Genomic DNA, 15,996 nt, shown 5'->3' on the forward strand with positions numbered 1-15,996 from the left:
TGGGTTGCCATCCTGGAGACGAAATAACAACAAAACATAAACATAAAATCAAAACAAATGGAAGAAATTCCAATGACATGTTTTATTTACGTGAGGTGAAAATTAGAGATGTCTGTTTACATTAATTTTCAACCACTGGACGACTTTTATTTCTAATTAAAACAATACTGATCAGCAAATTAATTTCACCAAAAACACAGTGGTATAGTCGCGTAATCGTGCGTAAAATATCAAACAAAACAAACTTCTGTGTTCTAATTAGTCAACACGACACAAAGGTCAAGGTCAAACGTGACAGGTGGACAACCGGCTCAAGGTCAATCATATTACGTCATTTAGTCTACCTGGAGGCGACAACAATGTCACAGCTGATGATGTGCAAAACTACTCCACGCGCAAAAACCAACAATGCTTCAAATTACTGGTGGACAATGCGAAGAGGGATATTTGCGAAATAATGGAACAAAATTGCGTTTTGGTTTCGATTTTGTCAATGTGAAGTGCGTAGTTTGCTGGCAGTTCAAGTTCGCTTACATTGTGTCAATTTTTTTAATTCTAAGGTCATTCAATTTAGTGCACATTTGATTGTTATATTTTTGTATTGATCACTCATTGATCAAATTTCACTCCTGATTTTTTCCGTTGTAAGTTTTGTGTAACGCTACAAAATTTAGTTTTTAAGTTATGTATCTGTTCAAACCAAACCTAATATAAAAAATAACCTGATCCCTAACAGGATTTGTAGATGGTTATAATATTTCAACCAGTAAAAAATAGTGGTGATCGTATAAAAAAACATTCTTTGATTCTTATAACAATTGATCAGTTCCTTCTTATAATCTTAGTACATTAGTATTTTATTTTTAACAATTTGCTAGCTAGGTTAATTATTTAAGAAATACTTAAATAGATTTTCCATAGCGAAATAATACAAGCAATAGCTTTAAGCTTCAAACCTTACTTAAATTTACGAATGAAAATATAAATCATTAACACTGTTAGAAGTTCTCTCTGAATCTCTCTGAATACTATCTACTGCCTGCCATTTGAGGATAAAATCATATGTCTTATTAATTGTTATGATCTATTTACTTTTTTGTTTACTTTTATCAGTTTTGTTCTCAACCATGTTAATAAACCATCAATTGTTTTTCATCTCTTTATTTTGTAAAAACTAATCACTCATACTATCTATCATTAACATTATTGGTCCTAAATCGAGCCGGAACAGCAACATATCAAAACACTTGTATCTATATCACTGAAATTTTATTCATCAAAATTTATTTTATGTCTACCAAAATTTGAAAATTCATTATCATTATGGCATCACTGGAATCAAAAATAAAACTCCAAAAATCAAGATCACAACACCTGGAAAATGCTTCAGCCTTTTTCAAAAACAAAGATACATCTACTATAACTAAGGCTCAACTACAAACAAGACTTGAAGTTTTGGAAGCAGACTGGAAAAAGTTTGACAAAGATCACGAAAGGATCTGTGAGTCAAAGCCCGAATTGCTAGAAAATCTCGACTATCTAAATGAAGACCACTACAGCCGCGGAAAAGAAGCTTACCTCATCAACAAATCGGAAATGCTGGACCTCCTTGACTTAGTCTCAACGTCATCTCTCCAAAATGCAAGTATTACAGAAAGTAGTAAATCCAACTCTTTTCTCAGACCAAAATTGCCTCAAATATCTTTGCCACAGTTTGCAGGAGATTATCAATCCTGGAAACCGTTTAGCGATCTTTTCGATTCTTTAGTAATTTCTAATCCTGACTTAACTGATGTAACAAGATTACATTACCTCAAAAATAGCTTGGTAGGCGAGGCTGCTCAGTTGATATCTAGTTTTCAAATCACTGAGGAAAACTTTATTCCAGCTTGGGAAAAACTAGTAGCTAGATTTGAAAACAAACGGGTCTTGATTAACAAACATCTAGATGACATTTTCAATATCCAACCTTTAAAACAAAAATCTGCCAAAGGTCTTAATCATCTGATCTCAACTGTAAATGAGAGTTTGGGCTCACTTAAATCTCTTGGCTCGCCGATCGATCAATGGGATCACATCTTAGTATATCTGACTGTTCATCGTCTAGATCCTGATACACACGAGGCATGGGAGCTTCACCAAGGCGTATCGACAGAACCATCATCGCTGCAAGACCTACAGACCTTCATCGAGGGACGTGTACGGGCTTTGGAAAACATCGAAGCTAGGGAAGTGTCTCACTCGAATGGAATGGTGAATCAATCAAAACATCAAGGTAAACCTCAGCACAATCCTAAGATAAATGCAGCTTTGGTAGCAGAATCTAAAGAAAAAGGTATGTGTAAACTTTGTAGTCATGCTCATTACATAGTATATTGCAAAGAGTTTCTCGCTAAAACACCTGTTCAACGTAAGGACTTCTTATCAAGTAAAAGGTTATGTTTCAACTGTCTTGGTCCTCACTTGCTCAAAGAATGCCGATCTCAAAAATCATGTGTGAAATGTGGTAATCGCCACCATACATTGATTCATGACGCTGTCAGTAAACCTTTTGATACATCTAGTCAAATAAAATCCACTTATCAAACCCCAAATCCACCACATCCGGAAAGAAAATCATCAAACACACCACAAGTGTCCTCAAATCACTCTCTTCCAACTGGAAATCGACACACAGTCCTTTTAGCTACTGCTCAAGTTAGAGTAATCGGCCCGAAAGGTAACAACATTGTGTGTAGAGCTCTAATCGACCAAGGCTCCGAAATTTCCTTTATCAGCGAGCATCTAGTGCAGACTCTTCATATTGAACGCTCCTCATCCTCACTCTCTCTTATCGGTATCGGAGGAAATCAAACATCAACTACTCGTGGAGTAGTGTCCATTAACATTGGGAGTCCATCTAATGACAAATTCATCTGTCCGTTAACAGCTCATATTCTGCCAAAACTCACTGCTAAGTTGCCTACTATGACACCAGGTAAATCTAACTGGCATCATATCAAGAAGCTTCAACTAGCTGATCAAGATTTCATGACCCCTGGGTCTGTAGATTTGATACTTGGAGCTGATGTTTATGGAAGTATCATTCTTCCTGGACTTATCAAGGGTCCGCCTCTAACTCCTATCGCTCAATCAACCATCTTTGGTTGGGTGTTATCTGGGCCATGTGGATTTTTCATCAATGACAATAAATCATCAATGTATCATTGCCTACTGGAGAACAAAGTAGATGATTTACTTCAGAAGTTTTGGGAACAGGAGGATTTTGCCAAAGATCCAGTTCAAGTTTTATCTCCTGAAAATCAAACGTGTGCAGAACACTCGCAATCAACACACTCTAGGACTGATAGAGGAAGACACGATGTTAAACCCTCACTAAAGGAGTCTGCCACAAATCTGGAATATGACAAACTCATCTGCGTGGAAACATTGAAGACCAATAGCAAAATTGTGCTCTCTTCCTGCCACAGAATAAAATTGCCCAGTTCCCTGTTGCAATTTGGGGGGAGTATGTTAGAAGTTCTCTCTGAATCTCTCTGAATACTATCTACTGCCTGCCATTTGAGGATAAAATCATATGTCTTATTAATTGTTATGATCTATTTACTTTTTTGTTTACTTTTATCAGTTTTGTTCTCAACCATGTTAATAAACCATCAATTGTTTTTCATCTCTTTTATTTTGTAAAAACTAATCACTCATACTATCTATCATTAACAAACACTATTATTTGAAAGTGTATTATTCAAAGGTACTTCTCTGGTCGGTACATACGAAATTTCACAAAGATCAGTTGTAAAAATGCAACAATGAATTTTTTTTTAAGAAATTATGGATATATGGTAAATGAAGTTTTCTTTGGTAAAATTCTTTATTTAATCTCTAATTTGATCCATAGAACTACCGGACTGTTTACTTACGGGACACCCGCTATATTTGTTTCACTGACAACATTAATTTACATTATCACTACTAAATTACTAATATTTTTACCGGTTAATTCCCTATTACAATACTTTTAGAACTTGTCATTGCTAAAATACTGACAAAAGCTGATTCACTGTTAACCTTAGTAACACAATATTATTTTACAATGGGTCCTTTGATCCTTGTTTTAAATAGCCGGGCTTAATCTTCCTCGTGGACCTCATTAGGTAACAGGTTTATATTAGATTGGGGATATTCCATAGATTACTTAACATATGATACAACCCATTCACAGGTAGTTTAGAATAACTGTTTGGAATTGTAAATTTGATTACTTCTGAAATATTATTATTTTATTTATGTAAAAGGAATTAAATACAGTATATATAATAATACATTAGAAATCCCATTATTCATGACGAAATTATAGGTTTTGCTTAAATTTAGTTTTATAGGTTATCCGGCCCAAATGGACCAAAATTCCAAACCTCTTATCAACAATTTAATCAAATTTGTAAAACCTACCCTAAGAACGACGTATTGATAATTAAAACTGTTGAAATCAAATTAACTACAACAACAAAAAATTTTGCATTTGCCTTTGTCATTTGTCCGCCAATAATTTACATTTTAAGCCAAACAAAGCTTAAATATTGTTTTATCACCTATCTGGTAGAAAGGGACTAAACCTTAAACCCTGTTTTTATTTCGCTTCAATTAGGCATCCTAGGTACTGCCCTCAAAACTAAATAAATATAAAACTTTTACAATATCTTTTTTTTACAAGCAATGCTTGAAGTGACTTACCTATAACTTTCCTTACCTATCCGGCTCAATTAGGACCAAAAATGTCAAATTAATTTACATTTTTATCCAATTATTCATCCTAGCTACTCTAAGAGTTACATTTTAACCCAGACCATTTACCAAATCAATCTCATCCTATCAATACATCCAAAATTATATCATATATATTTTAGGAGCTTTTCCCTTTCAAAACGTAAAAAATTGCATTAGCATAGAAAAAAACTAAATAATAAATACTTTTTTAAACATCCGGCCAGTAGGGACCAAATTTTAAAACATTTTCACTTTTAAATCAAAAAATAAATATAAAAATCTTAACAGCACACAAACTTCTTATACATACGTGTATGTGTGAACCGTAAGCACTATTAGGCACTAGGTACCTGATATCCTCGAGATCGGCGGGTAGGCACTAGACTGAGGCGAAGGCATCGTTCGCGACATATTTACATGAGGTCGAGGTGGAGGGGACGCAATAGACAGATAATTCGCTGGGATTAGAGGATTTAGAGTTGATATGTGCCTGCATCCCGTTGTTGAGTGGTGGGCTAGGTCGATCAATGGGTGTGAATTGTGGCGCAGGCAAAATATCTTAGAGAGGGATGAAAATATTAGAATGAAAATGACTTTGGATACTAAAATAAGGGTCTATGAATTACTCTTAACCCAAACCCGTTATCAAATTAATCTTATCCCAACAATAAGTTCAAAATTATATTCTATAAATTATTTTAGGACCGTTCCCTTTCAAAACGTAAAAAAGCCATTAACGTAGAAAACACACAAAACAATACTTTTTCAATCATCCGGCTAGTAGGGACCAAAGTTTAAAACCTTATTTTCACTTATGAGTATGTGATTTCTGTGAACGGTATGTTAAGTCGAAAAGAGGGGTCAATTTAGAAGGTCTATCTTATTATATGTTTTAATATACCTAAATTTTCTACTGTAGTGTATAACTTGTTTGGTACAAGAAAATGTCAAAGATTTGAAGGCGTTATTATGCAGGGAAATTGTGATAAAATTACAAAATTCCGGTAGTTAAATCTCACTCTTATTTCCGGAAACAGCTATTTTTATATATTTTTCAAAAACGTTTTGACATTGCCAGATAAAATCTAATTTGTCCCGGTTTTTCCTAAGATAGATATTTGTTCAATGGCTTATTTTAGTCTCTGTATTGGATATTCCATTTGAAAATATATAGTTCGTTACAGTCAAAGCCAACAAAAACCTGCTTGAATGAAATTTGATTAAACAATTTTGAAAAATAAATAAATTTGCTTAAGAAATGTGTATACGTCATTTCGATAACTGTCAAATAGTATTTATAAAAAAATCTTCCCTTTACTGTTAGAATTAAAAATATATACAACAAGTGGCATTTATGCCCATCAATGGGGAGACATATTACGTTAAACATAATTTTAATTAATTTTTGAATTTCACTAAAATGACGAAGTAAAATTTACATGAACCAGCTGCAACCAATTACTAAAATAGCTTTAATGCGTCATGATTGGTCAAAAGATTTTTATGTAAAAAGCTTATAAAAAGACTTCCTTCAATTTTATACAAGTACTGTACTTGTTTAGCCATATCATTATGTACTGTACTGTACACTTCCCTTAACCAACTCATACTTGAGTAAAAGTTTAACCACACCAACCTTCAATGTTTGTTACACAACCTTATGACCTTCAATTTCTATTATAGCCCAAGAGCCCATGACTGCCAGACCTTCGTCATTTTATAAAAGCTGAAAGTTTCTCAGCAAATGCTCCCAGTTCAGTTAAGAAAGATCTGCAACTATGACATTTGGATTTTGGTTACTTTGGCAACAAAAAGGTAACAAAGGTCTGAAATTTGCAAATAATCATCGTTATAGTATAAAGCTTGGTTCTTTCATATTTTCTTCAGAGGAATGTTAGAAATCATTTCCCCCATTGCCAGACACTTTGTGCGGTTTAAACCCTCTGCCAGACACCCTTAAAAACTAGGTATGACGAAGATTAATTTTCGTCATTTTATAAAAGCTGAAATTGATATATGTTATTTGGGGAGCTATCAAAAGACGTTTTCTCAAAAGCCAGACACTTTCGTTGGTAACTTCATCTAGCCAGACACTTTAAAGTCTGCCGTAATAAGCTTAACTGTTACCTGCAAACAGTGCATTCAGTTCCAGTTTGGAACAGGTTTCTGTGCCAAATGTAAACGGTTAAATTACTTATTTTCTTCCTCACAGTCTGTTTTTATAATAAACCATATGTTTGATGTAATCATAATGTTATATTTGCATTTAATTGTTTGTTTAATCCTGCAGTGTTTTGAAAATATGTAATTATGTTCTAAAACCATTGGGCACAGAAAACTATTCCAAACTGTAACAGAAGTCACTGTTCGTATGTAGCAGTTAAGCCCACAGCTACCTATTATATTACAACAGACTTTAAAAGTGTCTGGCCGGATGAAATAACCAACGAAAGTGTCTGGCTCTTGATGAAATGTCTCTTCATAGCTTCCCAAGTAACATATATCAAATTCAGCTTTTATACTATTATGTAAATTAACGCAATTACGATTTGAAATAAGTTGTGATTTCACCCTGTTACATTTGGCGAAGAAACCAGTTAGTTCTATACTGGAACTGAAGTCACTGCTTGTAACTACTGTACCTATTATACTACTACAGTCCTATAAAGTGTCTGGCAAGATAAAATAACCAACGAAAGTGTCTGGCTCTTGAGGAAATGTCTTTTCATAGCTTCCCAAGTAACGTATATCAAATTCAGCTTTTATACTATGATATAAATTAACGCAATTACGATTAGAAATAAGTTGTGATTTCACCGTTTACATTTGGCACAGAAACCTGTTCCAAACTGGAACTGAATTCACTGTTTGCAGGTAACAGTTAAGCTTATTACGGCAGACTTTAAAGTGTCTGGCTAGATGAAGTTACCAACGAAAGTGTCTGGCTTTTGAGAAATCGTCTTTTGATAGCTCCCCAAATAACATATATCAATTTCAGCTTTTATAAAATGACGAAAATTAATCTTCGTCATACCTAGTTTTTAAGGGTGTCTGGCAGAGGGTTTAAACCGCACAAAGTGTCTGGCAATGGGGGAAATGATTTCTAACATTCCTCTGAAGAAAATATGAAAGAACCAAGCTTTATACTATAACGATGATTATTTGCAAATTTCAGACCTTTGTTACCTTTTTGTTGCCAAAGTAACCAAAATCCAAATGTCATAGTTGCAGATCTTCCTTAACTGAACTGGGAGCATTTGCTGAGAAACTTTCAGCTTTTATAAAATGACGAAGGTCTGGCAGTCATGGGCTCTTGCTCTATTAGGTCCAAGTTAATTCGGACACCTGTTGTTGAGTAATTTATGTGTTCTTAGAGTAATAAGCTCTTCCTCAATAAGTGAGAACTAGCATACAATCAAAGTACTACAATTCCATTTGAAATTACTGCAATAATTGTCAAAAAAACCTTACTGTATAAATTTGACCTGTAGAAATTGCATTAAAATTATGACACATTGATTTGGTAGAATCAAACAGATCCAAGAACTGTTAAACATAAATTCACATTATATTATACACATTGAGTATATTATAATCTAAAACCACCCACCACCCCACATGTTAACTCTATACGTAATCCATCCAAGTAAAAAATCTTGCATCTGAAGGAGTTAAATTTGACAAAAGTCAATTATGACGTAATTTGGACACGCAGCTCCCAGCTGATTCGAGGGCGTGTTGAACTCAACCAATAGTAACGCAGGAATATATCCACTGTCACCAACCAAAGCCTTAGTGATATCTGCACCACTCAATCTTACATAACTAAAAATACATTGTCACAAGGTTCACTGCAGTACAAGGTTTAAGAGGTCTTAGAATAGGATTTAATCAGCTTTGATTTCGTTGGATTGCTTTCAGATTGCATCTAAAATGTAAACATCGTTATACACCTGTTCATGTTAATTTGAAAAATTTCAACTTTGAATGTAGAGTGCTTATTTTGTCGTAAATGCTTACTTTTTCCTTAAACACTTCAGGATTAATCTTGTTTTTATTTGATTTTATTGAATTAAAAAACATGTTTTAACTGATTATTGGATTCGTCCGTGACGTGAACGAGGTATGGGGTGACCATGGAGAGAAGAAGATATTCCTTTAATACTATTGAGTAAAACATTTTTTGTTTCGCCATTATTAACCGTTTGACTTAGTTAAATAAGGTATTTTATTTGATATTTTGGCAGCCAATTCAACCTTCGGCAGCCTTGTGGTAGTATTGCTTTTTAGAGAAATCTTAAAAATAATTTGAAAAAGGTAAAAATTAAAAAGTAAACATTACAGGTTCTTACCATTGTCATAAATAATAATGAGTGAAACTCTTCACATAAATTTTGTTAATTTGAAGGTTCTACAGCAATAAATCATATCGCTTATGATCTAGGATTCTATTTAATCTTTGTGCGAAATTTCTTCAAACTCCAATCAGCTAAAAATGGAGAGATTAAATAAGAAACATCTTAGCATTATACATGCATCCAACCCAATATTTTTTAGAATACACATTTGTCCTAATGCCCAAGCTATAATTTCCAATTATATAATATTATTTACTTTGTCTTAGGGAATATTCAACTTTTAAAAATAGTTATAGATATTTACTAACAACGAAATAATGCTAATCTCCTTCCAAGACATATTTTACTGGCTAAAACATTTCAGTCCAATTTTAGAAGAGAAATAATTAGGCCAACAACCCGTAGATCCCGTACCATTTTTAAACCACTTAATAAAATGTAATAAGAATCATAATAAAAAGCGCTAAATATGTAAACTAGACTCTATTCCTTATATGTCTATCAATTGGTTTCTCTACTTTACTAACAACGAATTACCAAAATTAGAAACACCAATTTGTTTCAACTGAAAGAAGCAAAATTATATTTTGCAAATTGCAAAGTCATGTAAGAATTAAAAATAGTTTTTGAATGAATATTGGCCTCTAATTTCTCCAGTGGTTCATAATGCTGCAGAACTCTTTGCTGACGATATTCTTACCCTTGCCCCAGTGCAACTTGACTGCCGGGAAACGAGGTCTTGACGTCATAACTGGCCAATGGCGGCTACATGATCAAAAGTCTGACGTCACACCATACTACGTACTGAAGAAATGGTTTTGCCATACAGCCCTTGTTATCACCATTTCACTATATATGTATGAAAACAATATTAAGTACGGTAGCTAAAATGCAGCGAAAATTGCTGTAAACATTTAAGTTTTCCAAAGGTTTAGTCCTATTATAGCATAAATAGAAAAAAACATATATTCAGTATGGAGAAGACCGTTGAGGGAAAAATAAAGTGAATATGATTAAAAAAGAGTTTTCATGCATAATTTTTAACATAATCATTTCTCGAAATTTGATTCTATCAGTTACGATTAGTCTAAGTACGCCAAATGGTGTTACTATTATTTCCTTTATGATTACATGATTGCTACGGTTTGGAGGGCGGTGTATAGTTTTAATATCCCCGCCGCAGTAAACCTGCGGACTAAGCGAAATTTGATTAAAATATATCCATAAATAAGCAAACTACAACAGTTTATTTATTCTCCATAAGAATAACATAGAAATTTTAATTATTAATTTCAACGGATGGTGTTTTTGGCCTCTGGGGACCTCAAAACTAAAAAATAAATCGATCCCGGGACCAGGTCTTACCATGAGTACTACGGTAATAGCTTATTCCCTATATGGGAAGTTCGTTAAAAACTACCGTCTAAAGTATAAAGTCTAAAGAGATAGACATTCACCTCTATCTAGCATTGCATCCATTGCATCAGCTTCTGCCACAGCTGAAGACGCACTCTTAGCCACTAGCTCCCTGCAAAACCATCCCCTGTCTGGCTAAAAACATTGGTGATTTAAGGGATTTGGATCCAAGGACATAAGTCTTTACCAACATAAGAGCTTAAGTAATAATAATATGTGGTATAAGAATCCCAAATTTCGATATAAGTTGAAGATTGATAAACAACACATACTTTCTGTGTTTTAAAAGTTCGTAATTGCAAAGGATAACTGTTTAAATTTTAGTTTAAGGACTTTAAGTTTTTTGACTAGATTACGTTTTGGAGGTAAGAAAACTGGGGCAAATTTTAACAACACTTGCAGTAATGGTTTCCTTTCTGAGTGCAATCCTTATCATTTCACTAAGACATATCATCGTTTAAAATTGGACCGTCTTGATATCGAATGCGTTTCCAAACCGGTTCAAGACTGATTACTTGACAACATGATTTGCGATATGTCAAAGTCGCAGTTCTATTATTTTATCGCGATTTCTCTGCGATTTCTTTCGCATGACAAGCCGCTAGGTCTAAGCTGGTTTTCCCAACATTGTTAGTTTATGAGCTTGATTTAGCTACTTTGAACGGGCATTAATGGAACATTAGTCTAGGTATTGAAAAGGGGTGAAAACCTATAAGTTTGATTGGGGAAGAGTTTTCATTGTGTTTCCTTTTAAGTTTTAACTCTTCTAGGATTCATAGTTCTCCATGATATTTTTAAAACGATTACATTGCGTTTTATTTTTCTTAATTTTGAAAGACAGTTATTTGTGAAGTGTAAAGTTTTTTTCATCCGATCAAAGTAATATAACATAATACGGTTTCAGTTATGACCATGTTATTAATATTTAGTTTAAATTTATTTGCTGTTTTGAATTATTACTAAGTGTTTCGAAAAACCAATTGAATGACTTTACCGACCATCACTAACAATGCCAATATGTGTTCACATACAATCAATTATCTGACCTATTATATAGTGATTTGTTGACACTAGCTTCATCATAGGTGTACTAAGTCTAACTTCCATTTAAAATTATGATTTAGGCGATTTTATATTTTATATTCATAAACATTAATGGCGACTTCATGGTTCTGGAATCTAAGGGAGAAATCTATTGTTATAAACATATAGTGAATTATATAAGTGTATTCGTTAATAATCTAATTCCTCATCCTGAACAACTCTAAGCACGTTTTTCTTCTACTTTAGCTGATAGAATGTACATTCTAGGGTATGTATTGTATAAGGAAAACGTCGGTTTGTCAGGATTTCCGCTAAGGAAAAAAGTCGGTCTGCTTCAATCAGAAACCAGAACGTTACAATGGGAGAAAGGTTATTGCTTAAGAGGAAATTTAGAATCAACAATGAAATTTTAACAACTACTGATATTATTTATAAACTTTTATTCAATTTTTGTTATAAATAATGTTGCATCGTACTACCAATTTGAAAAAGCAAAACAAATTAAAATTTTAAATTCATTTTTGAACCTTGAAAACATAATATGGTGTTTTAAATGTAACACAATATTCTAGCTCAGAACCCAGAGTGCACTTAGTTTCTTAATAATATAGTTAAAACTTTCCATTAATACAAAGAGACCAGATTTAAGAAATGTTTTATTTACATTTTCTTATTGTAAGAAGTTATTAATTGTTGTGAATGAAAACGAACTAACTTGAAGTAATAAGTGTATTTTATTCTTTTATCCAAAACTAAATTTACCCAGTTGAACTAGTATAGTTCTTAAATGGTATTTACTTGTTATCAAGAAACACGAAACTGTACTACTAAATGTACTCAAATTATATAAAACGTCCCACACAACTCTTTAACCCTAGATTCATAATTATTCGTCTGACAGACGACGCAAAACTGCGCAATACTGGTCCAGAAAACTCATTTCTTACTACTTTCGCGTCTATTACTGTATTTTAAACAAATAAATAATCATCTCCTTAAGAATAGCTTCAGAATAGTATTGACCCCAAATATATTTTGAAATTTGGTCAAAAAATACGTAAATAACAACTAACATGAGGAAGATGGTACTCACAGGACGAGTGCAGATTTAGTGAAGAGCCAAGCAGGAAGTAAAGGACCTTTTGGTACCTCCGTCAGGTCCTAAAGGTCCTTGTCTGTGGCAGGACCGGGACCTAAAGGTCTCACGTACTTTGAAGGACGACCAACAGTAAAGTACCTCACATTTAACTAGTATGACACATGAATGTGACTTGATATGCGGTGAGGAAGTAGATACTGCAGACGCTTTTGGTTTTGAATTAGTTGGTTTCCCTTAATACTTTAAGAGGGTTCTACCCAGTCAATTCAAGATGGTGGCTAAACATGCTAATGTTTCTAAACATGCCTCTACGGTACTCTCAACACTCTAAAACTAATTTGTTTCCAATGATTGTGCGCTTTTTGTGCTCTTAACATATCAGTGCAATGGATGGGGATAAATCAATGTTTAAATATTATTTAGAAGCTAAAATCACTTGTAATAAAGAATAATTTACGAATTTTCAAAATGATTTTGTAATTACTTAAAGAAACCATTACGAAGTTTCAGTTCATCCAGGGCATAGTTTGGATCTTTGTGAATATATTACAGATCATTTCAACTCGATAAACACTTAAATAATGCCACGAGGTTCTTTTTTGTAGGACCATGGTAACCAGCTGGTGGGTGGAATCCTCTTAAGATAATCTATATAATTAATACGCTACATGAAACTTTGTCGGTTAAACTCCTCCGCCATTTCTTAACCGATTTTATCGAATGACGTCTCATTGGAAAGAGCGTGTCGCGTAGATTTGCAAACTGGCCTTACATTTTTTAAAACGACCCTTGGGCTCTGCCCAAGTGGCTTTGAAAGTTCCCATGTTATCCTTATGAAGAACATAATTGTTTACATTTTGATCAGCTGTATAATTTAATAGCTGTTATTTATTTTTCAATTCAATGAAACGCATTGAGTACATTTATTTACTATTTGAGTTTGTGTAAACATAACCTCCAAGACGGATCGTTGTATATTAATTCAACTCAAGTTTTTTGTGGATAACATCTTTGACTACGAATATACTTATCTGTAAGCATTACATGTTTTGTTACTTTACAGACCATTTTGGAATAAAACTCAGATCAATTGGGGTTCCCAATAGGTAGTATGCATTGTTTTTTTCTTGTTAAGTTTTGTCTTGTGTTTTTTTGTTTTTTTTGTGTGTTTTGTTTTGCGTTTTTGTTTTGTTGTTTTTTGTCTTGTTTTTTTTTTTTGTGTTCTATACCCAGTGAGCAGAATATGCCCCATTGAAGATTGTTCCTACATCTGTTTCCGTTCAAACTTGTATTATAACCTACAATAACAACGATATGGGTTTCTGATTTGTACTGTAACAGTTAACGTGGTAGAATTTTCAAAAATTCTACTATACAAAATTTTACTGAGTGGTGAAAACTTACGAAGCAGGTTCGACTGATAAGCTCCTAGACACACGGTGATCACGGCCCGTACATGGCTACTGATAATAGAGTCATCCTGATAACAACCATCTGCTAGGGCAATCCATCAAATGGAGTGTGAGGCAGGCTTAAGTCTTCTCTAAATAACTACCAATGACAATACAATGAGTTAAACAGGGTTGGCGTACGGAAACTTCCGTTAGCATTTTCGTATTTTGGATACTAAAATATACATCCTAACAATAAGGACCAGCAATTGCCAAGTTAAATCATTGTTGGACACTGAAAAGTGATCTCATCAACTTGGACCAGCAATAGAAAAGTTGTAGCATTTTCTTTTGGATGCTGAAGTAGTGATCTCATCAATATGTACCAGCAATAGAAAGTTTGTAGCATTTTCTTTTGGATGCTGAAGTAGTGATTTCATCAATATGGACCAGCAAGAGAAAAGTTTCAGCATTTTCTTTTGGGTATACTGATGTATTCATACCATCAATGTGTTTAGCTGTGGCCAATACTATGCAAAAAAGAACAAATTTGAATGAGCCCCTCATATAAATCACTTGTCTGAAATTATATTTTCTTAGTCTGGCTCAAATAGCTACCTCAATATGTCTCACTACTCACACTTAAAAGGTAGCAATCGCAAAACATGTATTCTGGAAATATATAAAAGCCCTAAAATCGACAAACTTAAGGTACTTAAAGGAAGCTTGTTCGATTGTAAGCAAGATTATATATAGACTATAATACCATTTGTGATTAAATTACCCAACATTAACCACTAAAAACCAGGGTTTGGAAAGTTCCCTAAAAAAAGTTATAAAATGCCAACACAAAACAAATTTCTTCTTGAAAACTATAAATCAAACCAGACTAAATTATCCATTAAGCTGTTACGTTGGCTGTTACTCAATAACATGCCCGCTTGGAAACAGTCCCATAAAGTCAAATTTCCAGTTAACCGTTGGAAACTCCCCAGCAAACGCCTCCGCGCCTGAGATGGGTTACAATAATCTACTGGATGAATGAGAAAGTCCTCGAGGACGACCTTGAACGCTTCTTTCATCCGTCCCTGCCCTTGCCGGCCGCCTTTGTATTGGTTTTGTGTTTGGCTAACTCGGTGATGGGTCGATTACGGCACAGAAAACATAATAGTAGTATGTTTTCTGTGATTACAGTCAACTTGACAACTCAATGATGACTCAAAGATAGGATCCATAATTTTGGTTGCTTTAGGGCTGTTTCGTCATGTAGTAGAAGTAGTTTGTAATTTTATTTAATCCTACAGTAACGTCAGGGGCGTCATTTGGGGGGGGGGCAGGGGGGGCATTTGTCCCCCTGCACCCTGGGCTAGTGAAAAAAATATGCTGTACTAGCCAATATACATATATTTTCTCCTGTCAAATCCTAAAAAGCACAGCAGACAAACATCTGTTTATTCTTGTACAGTAATTTGAAACACAAATTATTATTGTTTTATTGTCTTAGATAGCACATTTTGAGTTTACATAAATTAGTAGTTTTGTTATTAATTTACTTTTTCTGTTTGGTGCTGAACGATAAACCACTTACTTCTAGTTTATATTATATATACATAAAAATTCAGATTTTTTAGAAGCATTGCTTTGTCATTTACTTTTATGAATTATTCAAGCATTAAAATTATACATACTGTGTATAAATTTTACGTAATTTATTTTGAACATTGTAGACTACCAATTTAATATAGTTAAATAGAACCTTTTGTACTTTTGTGTCAAATTATTTTATTGGTGATAAAATTTGATTTGCTTTTAAGTTCTTAAATAGCCTACTTGTATTTTATTTAAAAACCAAAATAAACTGTTATAAACTATAGGCTATGAACAACCACCTATAGGTTTGTTTTGGGGGACAATTTGGCTA

The 15,996-nt window shown here is 33.6% G+C and overlaps 1 protein-coding gene across 1 annotated transcript in view; it reads right to left on the minus strand.

Moving 5' to 3' along the window:
- Window positions 1-5,195, minus strand: part of LOC128995547 (uncharacterized) — a 71,017-nt gene extending 65,822 nt beyond the window's left edge. The window contains exon 1 of the mRNA XM_054420565.1: window positions 5,118-5,195. The gene's annotated coding sequence lies outside the window, so the exon portion shown is untranslated. The remainder of the gene's footprint in view (window positions 1-5,117) is intronic.
- Between the last annotated feature and the right edge of the window lie 10,801 nt (window positions 5,196-15,996).

The sequence above is a fragment of the Macrosteles quadrilineatus genome, unplaced genomic scaffold, assembly GCF_028750875.1.
Source record: "Macrosteles quadrilineatus isolate MER2022 unplaced genomic scaffold, UCM_ALF_1.0 Scaffold_5__1_contigs__length_97177068, whole genome shotgun sequence".
Classification (NCBI taxonomy): Eukaryota; Metazoa; Arthropoda; class Insecta; order Hemiptera; family Cicadellidae; genus Macrosteles; species Macrosteles quadrilineatus.